The following is an 11,390-nucleotide window of genomic DNA, read 5'->3' as shown; positions in this document are numbered from 1 at the left end:
GAATAAGAGGCTATGAATTAAAAGAGAGCATAGAAGGAGCATAGAAGGGTTTGGAAGAAATAAATAGAAGGAAGAAACAATGTAACTATATTTCAATCCCCCCCAAAAATCCAAAAGAATTATTAAAAATGGAAAATATAATGCAATTAGTCCTAGAAAGAATGAGAATCAGTTTAAAAAGTAAACACTTATTTTATGAAGAATCTCTTCAACAAAAATGATCAGTTTCAAAAGGTATGTCTATAGATGATTCTGTGAAGTATGATTTTTCATTTAGACAAAATGCCTGATCATAATTAATTAATCTCTTCTTGTTCCAAATTTTCTAGTACTTTAGGGAAAAATAAAGCCACAGTTCTTAATGTATTTATACCATTAGTAGAATAACTAATTATAGAATTAAAAGATGCTAGTTATAACTGGGTCATTTGATGCTTCAAAGAGAATATCCAATAATTATTTGATTTTCTTGATCCAATTTATGAGATTTAAGAAATGTTTTGGATATTAATAGCAATAAAGCAGATACCCATGTGAATTTAATTAAAATTTTAACATTAAAATTAATATCTAAGAATGTTTTCTCAAACAAGCATTACAAATAGAAAACAGCTAGATCTCACTGTCACTATAAGAACATTAGTTTAATAAACTTAAGAAGAAACCTGCTGAACAGAAATTTATTTTTATCTGTAATGCATATTCCATTAATGAAGAAGTGAAGGTCTACCCACTGAAATAGATACTGCAAATTTTAAAGGTTTTTTTAAAAAAATTATTCTTGTGTGTACACACAGCATGTAAATGAGTGTGGTATACATGGAGTCAAGAAGAGTACTTCATATTCCCAGGAGCTGGGATTATATTGTGGGTACTGAGAAACAAACTGGAGTCGTCTGTAAAACCGGTAGGTATTCTTAGCTGCTGAACAATCTCTCTATCCGACACACTTTAAAATGTAGAAATATTTTATCTATAACTAATTATATATCAAATACAATTTTCAAGAAGCTAATTTTAATACAAAAGTATTCAAATGCCAATATGTGTTTTTCTAAATCGTAGACCACATTTTATGTAATTTTAATATTTTGGAAAATTCACTTTAAAACCCACCTAGGAGTTATATGAAACTGAAATTTCTTATGAATTAGGCATCAGAGTTCGGGTGCTTTTGTTTAAAGAACCTGAAATATTGATCTGAGTCTTAAATAGAGGAATATAAAAAACTTCAACTTGTTAAAATTTCAGTGATTTCTATACAAAATTAAGCATTCAAAAGACACTAATATATATGTTTTTAAGGGTCCTTTATGGATTTTAGAAACAAATTATGAACTTTATTAGTATGCTATCAATAAGGCCTTTCATTTTACACTGCTTAAAATTGACAAAGTTGAGTTAAAGAGATGGTTCAGCAGTTATGAGTACTTGCTACTTTTGCAAGGAGCTTGGGTTTGTTTTCTAGCATCTATATTAGGAGACACAACTGCCAGTTCCAAGGGGATCCAATATTCTCTTCTGATGTACATCCATATATATACACGTACACATATTATAAAAACAAACATTTTTAAAGAGCAAAGTCAAATGTTATAAATACTACTGGTCAGTAAAAGATCACCAAAAGCACTGTAAGGCAGGACCCTTCTACTCTCTACCTCTGGCCTTCCTAGCTCACACACTTCAGTTGTGTTTTATTCCAAAATCTACTTCTTCATCTGACAAACAACCTGAAAAACAATGTTTCTAACTTCAGCTATTACATTATCCTCTGAGTTCAAAAATAAATGTCCAGAGAATGGAAAATCAGTGTTTATCTACCTAGTTACAGAAGACAACAGCAGATGCTATTATGAAGGCAAATGGAAAAGCTGAGAGAGAGGTGGCTCCTAGAGTACTCTAAACAAGTTGCTCTTCCATGTCCACTCAACTATCAAATATGGAGCCAGTCAGAAAGTGCAAGTGGTCTGGGGCTGATGGTAAAACTTTGAACTTTCTTGTTCAATTACTCACTATTAAAATTTTTAAATATTAGGAAAATTACATAATAACTCAATGAGAAATCTATTTATTGAACTAAATTAATTTTCAATATTTTGTTTTATCTGCTTTGTTTTTGTGTATATAGACATTTATTATGTTCATTTATAAACTTAAAAAAAGTGAGTTACAGGCATCATGACACTTTCTACCTTAATACTTCCACATGTATCTCTTAAGTACAAAATTATTTTTCTTATAAATCTATACCAATATACTTAAAATAATTTATAGCTGACATTTCTAAATTGCTTAGTAAGAGGCTGAGGAACAGTTAGTGACTGTTGGGCTGTGTAGTGCTATGCTTCTCTTTCTATTTTCCTCTGGTGACAGCCTACTCTCTGGCTATAAAAATGGTGAAAACAACTACTTCTATTAATGTATGGGGTTCAAAACCAATATCACCCAGGATATGAAATGAAAATGGCTCTTAGAAAGCTGGCATTGACATACTATCCTGGTAAGAATTCAAATGAAGGAATAAATTTTAAACAGATTTCTTAAACTGATCAATTTCTATCTGCTTCTAAAGCAAAGGAATGGTGACACCATAAGAGAGCAGGAATTGCAAGAGGGTGGAGCATGTGGTGCTCTTGGCTTCCTGATAGATATCTTTAATATGTTCTTTGGAGGAGAAGGAAAAATTCTGAGAGAAAAGAGGGATAAAAGGGAAAAAAACAGTGTGTGTAGACTCTCAGCAACCATAGAAAACTTAATTAATAGCACAACAAAAAAGTTGTTTTGGCAAAAGAATGCAATTTGTAACAAACATGAAGGTGAAAGTGGTTAAGAATGGAGCAGTAGAAACCTGTCACAAATATAGAGGTACTGACATGCAAATAAGAACTCATCAAATAGTACCAGAAGTGGTTCAGTAAATTTGGTCTATGTGCATAGAGTGGTAGGATCATGGAGAACGGGTCAGTCTTAAAGACACATATAAAAAGATGGTCTGGGAAAAGAAAATTTTAGAAATTCATATTGACAAAGACATGAAAGATGTCCAGAAGATAACATTCTGTGGTAAAGGAGACCAAGAACGAAGACTAAAGATAGGAGATATTATGATTGTGTTAGATCAGAGCCATGCTGCTTTTACTTGAAGATGAGAAAACCTTTTCATGTGTAGGGTCATACAGCTGGTTGAAGTATTCTATGGCTCCTGTGGTTCTCAAGAATCAATACCTACTATTGAGAAGGAAACCATAATCGTTACTTCTAATCCAGGTCATAATGATAAGCACAGAGATAAAAAACGTGTGCTCAATGAAACTTTGCCAATATCTTGTCAACCATATGAAAAAAGAATGCCTAATCATTATGTCCAAGTTAAATTTTCATGAAAATGACTTTCTATGTCTACTAGAAAAAAATTCTTTCCAGAAAAGAATGGAAGGAGAAGAGAATAAAGAAATGGGTAAGGTAGAACTAGTGAACTTTGATCCAGACCAGAATGGATGGTACCACTGTAAAAGGAAACATATGAAGATGATAACCATCACCCGAGAGGCATGCTCAATGTAACACTTGTTAGTGGGGTCAGTGACTGGCACTTTTATGAAATAGTAAATGTTGAAGAACTTAAAAAATAGTATGCTCACTACTTGTCTATTGTTTCTGTTATAAAAGTTAAATGAAGAATATGCACCAACAAAAAACTTCAAAAATAATTTATAATAATTTTTGAATAATATATTTATTCCAAATTCAATTTTATCTAATAATATTCTTTATATCTGAGTTTTAAACAGAGATTCAATAATATATGAGTTCATTTTTAGATGCAAATTTTAAAATAATTTTAGTTTGTATGTTCAGGAGACAGAAAATACAAGTCTGTATTGAAAAAATAGTGTAGTTAGAAAACAGTGGTATTAGAGGGTAAGAGAGTCAAAATGGAAGGCTACTTAATGAAATGTCACTGAAGCAATAAAAGAGAGGTTCACTGCCTGGTGAGCAAGAAAAGTCTGAAGAAATCATTTTCTGACAAGCTAAATCCTTTGCAGAGGAATTTTGTTAAGAGACATTCAACTATAAGGGGTTTAGCACAAGGAAGGTGAGGGAAATCTTTCCATAAGTTTCTCTTTGAAATGGAGTAAGCTGGTTAGATGAACCAAATGTTTTCAACGTTTCATCATCATTTCCCTCTCCACTCACAAGCACCAGTACTTCAAGACAATGCTTTCAAATGTAGTTTTCTACATGTTTTTTTTTTTTAAGAATAACGGGACACAGAATTTTCTGAATCCAGGTTAGCTGCTCATTAGTACATCTCAAAATTACAAACAAGGACTTTCTCAAAGAGAACAGGTAGTAGACATTGAAGTAAACCTTGGCAAAAGAGTGAAGACATCCATTTCTCTAGAGCACGAGGGAATAAAGGGAGAGATAAAATGGAAAGTTATAGAAACAAATACTGGTTTCCATAGAAAGCGAGAGAAAGGAAGCTGAAAGCACACCTTTTCAGAGGAGCTCAACCTAATAATGTGATAAGAGCTAGGAAGGCAGATAAACTTTGGAAGTCTGAAACACAGAAAGAATAACTCAGAATAGCAAAGTTGCCTGATTCAATTTGATTTCTTTTTATTAGCACCTAATAAACTCAGGAATTCTGCAGACACTCAGTTACAAAGACGTACGAGGCTACAACTATTTTCTGATAGATAGATAGATAGATAGATAGATAGATAGATAGATAGATAGATAGATAGATAGATAGATATACCTTTTCTAGGTTGGTACCTTAAGATTGTAGCTTAAATACTAATGTATACCAGGTTCTATCCTAGACCATCTTCTCTTCTTTTTGTGTAATCATGTCCTCATAGCACATCTAGCAAAAGCTTTCTGTTAGTGAATACCAAAACTCTACCTCAAAGCTTCTCTCAAGGGATATACTGATGTGTAATGAAGGGAAACAGATGAATATCTAAAATCAGAACTGTTCCCATTTGCATCCTAGGTTGTATTTCTCATGCCATCACTGAAAAAGATGTCTGTAATTCTCCAAGAATATATATCTGTGTACCAAGAAGATACATGTCATTAGGAGCAGAGCACATCATCAAATTTTTGGATATGTGAACATGTCTTGAAGACCAAAGTTACAATAAAATTAATTACATAACACTGTGGGAGGTTTGGTTTTATTTTGCTATCATTGATTTTTGTTTGTCTCTCTGTGTTGCTAGACATTCTGAAACACATAAGGGAGAGGGTAAAGCCATTCCAAAAGATGCTGGAACTCAGGTTGGCAGAAATGGCTAAAGACTTAAGAACAAGGATACCAGCTATTTTATAAATTATAGTGCATTGCTTCTGCCCAAGTCCTTTTCATCTCCACAAAATCATGACTCAAGCTTACTACCTATACAATGGCCTTGCTTGAGTGGGTTTGGGATTGAGAGGTTTATGAACATTAAAAAAGGGGACTTAGCTACCCTCTCCTGTGGTCCCCATGTTCCCAGTTTACTCAGGAGATCTTGTTTTTTTCTACTTCCCATGTACATTAGATCCATGGATGTCTCTCTTAGAGTCCTCATTGTTGTCTAGGTTCTCTGGGATTGTGAATTGTAGGCTGGTTTTGTTTGCTTTATGTCTATCAGAATTACACATAACTTCTCATTGGAGACAATGAAAGCCAGAAGTTTGTGGTCAAATGCTACACAGACATTAAGAGGCCACCAATGCCAGCCCAGACTAATAGACCCAGAAAAACTTTCCATCACCAAAGAAGGACAAAACAAGATATTTTATGACAAAACTAGATTTCACCAATACCTAACCACAAACCCAGCCCTACACAAAATGCTAGAAGGAAAACTCCAACCCAAGAAAGTTGGCTACACCAACAAAAACACAGACAATTGATGATCTCATAGCAGCAAGTCCCAAAGAAGGAGAAAATGCACAAATTAACATCACCAACATTGAAAACTAAATTAACAGGAGATAGCAATCACTGGTCATTAATATGCCGTAATGTAAATGGACTTAACTTACCTATAAAAAGGCATAGGCTAACAGATTGGATACAAAAACAGAATCCATTCTTCTTCTGCATACAAGAAACACATCTCAACCTAAAAGACAGAAATCATCTCAGAGTAAAGGGTTGGGAAAAAAAATATTCCAATCAAATAGACCTACGAAACAAGTGGGTTTAGCTATCCTAATATCTAACAAAATAGACTTCAAGCTAAAATCAATCAAAAGAGACAAAGAAGGTTATTTCATATTAGTCACAGAAAAAAATCCATCAAGAGGAAATCTTAATACTGAACATCTATGCTTTATGTCTAAAAGCCACTTATATTTGTCTTTCTGGATCTGGGTTACCTCATTATGATGTTTTCTAGATCCATCCATATTCGCCTGCAAATTTCAAGATGTCCTTATTTTTTTCTGCTGTGTAGTATCTCAATTGTGCAAATGTACCACATTTTCCTTATCCATTCTTTGGTAGAGGGGCATTTAGGTTGTTTTCAGGTTCTGGCTGTGACAAACAGTGCTGCAATGAACATAGATGAGCACATGTCCTTGTGGTATGATTGAGCATCCTTTGGGTATATACCCAAAAGTAAAATTGCTGGGTCTTGAGGAAGGTTGTTTCCTAATTTTCTGAGAAATCTCCATACGGAAATCCAAAGTGGTTATACCAGTTTGCACTTCCACCAGCAATGCAGGAGTGTTCCCTTACCCCACATCCTCTCCAGCATAAGCTTTCATCAGTGTTTTTGATCTTGTCCACAACTCTGTTACTTTATAAGCAATACATTATTACCATGAATAAAAACCCCATGATACTTTCACATTTAAATTCAACATAGAATATGTTCAGCATGTCAAGTTTTATTTAATTTAAGTAAGACCTATATAAAATATTTTAAAAACCAAGTTTTTGACACCTATGGAAGAAATTCAACATATAAATCTCTTTAAAGGCAGTATAATAATAATTGTCCCAGTAAAGGTCACTTAATTAGTTGTCCTTTAATGAATAGAGGACATTCTGCTGTGCACACCAGAATATTTTTACATTCATAAATGTTGTGCTAAAGTTCCAGAAATTTTTAATACTCTTAAGTGGATTAAACATGCCTCCTATGATCTGATTTATATGGCAAATGTGCCAAGCAAAACCTTTCTCTACAGAGAGATCAGATTGTAAACTTCAGTTGAACTCTGATAAAATTATCATATATGCCTACCTAGTGGATTATGAATTAATAAGAATTTGTTTTAAGCTCTTCTTATGCAGATAGGTTAAAATGTACCAGATATGTCCTGAAATCATTTAGTTTTCTAAAGGACTAGACATTTTTGTTAGAAAACTAGAAGAATATTAAGTATAAATGAGGAGTTGATTTTGCAAGGCATATTAAAACATCTTAAATTTTAAAACAGAGTCATTTTATATTAGGTAGATGCTAAATGAAATTTGTATACAGTGATTTATCAAAAATGGTATTACAAATAGCTTTTTTTTGTCTTATTACTCTTTAAGTTTAGAAACCAGGTTTTCTCACATGGCTCACAGTGAATTTCATCCCTCAACCCACACTCTGAAGTTCAACTCATAAAACAATTTATAATATATGCAAAATGTACTTGTGGTTAATTTTATAGTGCTGTATTTTTCTATCCCTGGTAGTGAGTTAAAACCCTTTCCACTAGATCAGTCTCTAGCACATTAAAAATATTAAATGACTCCCCAACCCATGCTATCACTAGGTTTAGTCCAGTCTTTCATTCCAAGGGAAAGAATTTATTTCAGTTTTGTAGTTTGTGGTTTTATTTCACAGTTTATGCATATCTTAATAAATTCTTTCCTGGAATTTCACTGACATACAGAACTGTGGAAAGAAATGGAGGCCAGGAATCTAGAACTAGAATGACTGATCTTCTCTAGCATGATCCCACCATGACATAACATATTTGGGTAGTCTCTGGTTTGTCTTCCATTCCCTGGCACCTTGTAAAAATAAATTTTGTGATCAACACTGCTCTAGAATATCACCTAGAATATCAAAAGAAATGAAAAGAACCCCCAAGCACTAACACATATCAACAAGTCCCTACTAAACTAAATTTATTTATTACATTACCTCTCTGCAAAATAAACTTTTAACATGTCTGGTTATAATTTTATAATGTATAACCATCAATTAGTAATCTAAAGGATGGTTTGCAGAGTATGAGGAAAGGAAGTATAGGGATAGTATGCAGGCCAAAAAGGAAACAGAAAGAGATTAGTCTAATTAATAAGAACAGTAGTTTTTCTAAATAAGTAAAATAGGACACAGAAAGAATTTTCCAAGGCAGATAACAGAATGCCCAGATTGATAGTCTTTGGTTATGAGGTGGCCCATGACCCTCTCAATATAGAACACTATATATATCACTAAAAAAAAAAAAGGTCTTTTTCACCCTGAAATGTTGAAGAAAGACTCAATATGGCCTTCTCTGGTATGTGTGTAGAAAGACATAGTCTAATAACACTGTATCATATAAGTGATAGTCACATGTGTAATAGTGTTAGAGTCTGCCTTCCAGTGGATATCCACACCCGACCCAGGCGCGCGCCTTCCCGAACTCGGGCCCACGAGAATGGACGACTGTCCTGAGGGTTAAAAACAGACACACACAAAAAAGAGACCTTTGCTCATTTACCAAGAGTAAATGGCAACTTTATTAAACTCAAGTCAGGTATTTATACCAGTGGACAACCAGGATCAAAAAGGCAAGGCCTCCTCCCATCAGAAGCAGGAAGAAGAATAAAGGCCCCAGTAAAGGAAAACTCCTCCCACCCAGAGGGGGCTGGGGAAACTGGCCTCTGTGGGAGTTTTTCCCCAGGCAGGTGGTCGAGGGTTCAAGGCAATGTCAGACAGGTTAGATGGGCCTTGGTGCCTGAGCTTCTTTGAGGCAGGTTGAGAAATTACCATTTTAAAGTAAAATAGATCCCTCAGGCTAATGTACCAGGCTGTAGCAGAACCAAGGACGGAACTAGCAGGAAGCTTAGCTGGTTAGCGTAAACATTATTTGCATCCAGTATTTTGGTCTCAAGGATCAGGGAGGACAGGGTCCCACATAATAGTTCATTTCCAACCAGAATTTGGCATACTAAGTACTAAGAAGAAAGGGAGTTCTGTGAATTATGATATACTACTGAAACTATAAATAAGCAAAATATATTTAAAAGTATTCTGTGCTTATGGACCATAATCTTGGAGAGCAGAAGGAAGTTAGTTTGTTGCAAAAGGGAGTGGCAGACTAAATCCCGCCACCTGGCTCCCGGCTAGCTTTACACTCAAAATAATTACACAGAAACTGTATTCATTTAAACACTGCCTGGTCCATTAGCTCTAGGCTCTTACTGGCTAACTCTCACATCTTTATTAACCCATTTCTATTAATGTGTGTAGCACCACGAGGTGGTGGATAACCGGGAAAGATCCTAACCTATATCTGTCTCGGGTCAGAGAATCATGGCATCTTCATGACTCTGCTTCTTTCTCCCAGCATCCTGTTCTGTCTACTCCACCTATCTAAGCTGCTGTCCTTTCAAAAGCCAAGGCAGTTTCTTTATTAACCAGATAAAAAGACTCTCCTACATCATTAGTTCCTGTAAATCATTCATCTTGTGAAGGTGTAAACAGAATCTCTGTTCTGGCAAGTTCCTCCTAAATCAAAGTAATTATCTGGGGGCTAGATCCAAATTGTTTTATTACTATGAACTCATGTAATAAAACAAACATTTTACAAGGCTTTGAGAAAAGAAAGGGAAAGAGAGGAGGGAATTCATTGGAGACCATTTTATTAGTCAGATTTATCTAGAGTATCAAAACTTATAGAACTTATAAAGTTTCTAATAGAAACTTATAGATTTATTACAAAAATTTACATCAGTGCTTCTCAACCTTCAACCTTCCTAAGGCTGTGACCCTTTAATATAGTTCCTCATGTCTTGGTGACCCAAATCATAAAATTATTTTTGTTACTACTTCATAACTATATTTCTTTTAAAGTAAATTTTATTTAATTATAAAAGTTTCCATTTCCGCCCCTCTTCCCAACACCCTCCCACGCCCCCCACTCCCTCTCCTCCTCCCTCTTCGTCCCTTAGGGCAGTCAGGGTTTCCTGCCCTGTGGGAAGTTCAAGTTCCTCCCCCCCCCTCCAGGTCCAGGAAGGTGAGTATCCAAACAGACTGGATTCCCAAAATCCAGTATATGCAGAGGAAACAGGTCGCAGTATCATAGTCAATGGCTTTTCAGAAAGACTTCGGGCCAGCCACATTCAGAGAATCCGGCCAAATTTCGAGAATCTGGTTAGATCACGTCCTCGTTCAGTCTCAGTCCAACTGGCCTTGGTAAACTCTCATTAGATCCCTTCCCTTGTATCAGTGGGTGATAGCATCCCTCACAGTACTGATTTCGTTTTTCATGTTCTTCCTCCTTCTGCTCCTCATTTGAACCTCGGGGGGCTCAGTCCGGTGCTCCAATGTGGGTCTCCGACTGTATCGCCGTCCTTCGCCAGATGAAGGATCTATGGTGATAAGCAAAATATACATCAGTATGGTTATGGGCCACGGCCGATTCAGGTACCCTCTCCTCTGTCCAGAGAACAATCTGGGGGATCTCTCCTTGGACCTGGGATCCCATATATAATCAAGTCTTCTGTAAACCCTAAAATGACTCCCTTAGTTGAAATATATTCTTCCCTGATCCCATATTCATCCTTCCTCCCTCCCCCCCATCCCAGGCCACTGAGCTTTTCCCATTCCTCCCCTACTCCCTTCTCTCTAACCCTCTCCCCTTCCATCAACCCTACCACCCCCCCCATGCACCCAAGGTTACCTGGGACTCTTGTCTATTTCCTACCTCCTGGTGGATAGCTAAATAATCTTCATCAGGTTCATCTTCTTATTTAGCTTCTCTAGGATCACGAATAATAGGCTCAAAGACCTTTATTTACGGTTAGAATCCACTTATGAGTGAATACATACCGTGTTCCTCTTTTTGGGTCTGGCTTACCTCACTCAGTAAAGTGTTTTCTATTTCCATCCATTTGCATGCAAAATTCAAGATGTCATTGTTCTTTACCGCTGAGTAAAACTCTAATGTGTATATGTTCCACACCTTTTTTAACCATTCTTCTATTGAGGGGCACCTAGGTTGTTTCCAGGTTGTGGCTATTACAAATAGTGCTGCTATGAACATAGTAGAACAAATGCTTTTGTAGTATGTTAGGGAATCTTTAGGGTATATTCCCAAGAGTGGAATTGCTGGGTCCTGAGAGAGGTTGACTCCCAGTTTCCTGAGAAACCGCCACACTGATTTCCACAGTG

At 35.7% G+C, this 11,390-nt stretch overlaps 1 pseudogene; it reads left to right on the top strand.

The window, feature by feature from the left end:
- Positions 1-2,876: 2,876 nt before the first annotated feature.
- Positions 2,877-3,567, top strand: LOC125415347 (dnaJ homolog subfamily A member 1 pseudogene; annotated as a pseudogene).
- Positions 3,568-11,390: the final 7,823 nt, after the last annotated feature.

Source organism: Myodes glareolus, chromosome X (genome assembly GCF_982192425.1).
Source record: "Myodes glareolus chromosome X, mMyoGla1.1, whole genome shotgun sequence".
NCBI classification, from domain to species: domain Eukaryota; kingdom Metazoa; phylum Chordata; class Mammalia; order Rodentia; family Cricetidae; genus Myodes; species Myodes glareolus.
Note: the sequence above shows the minus strand (reverse complement) of the source record. Positions and strands in the feature narration are given on the sequence as shown.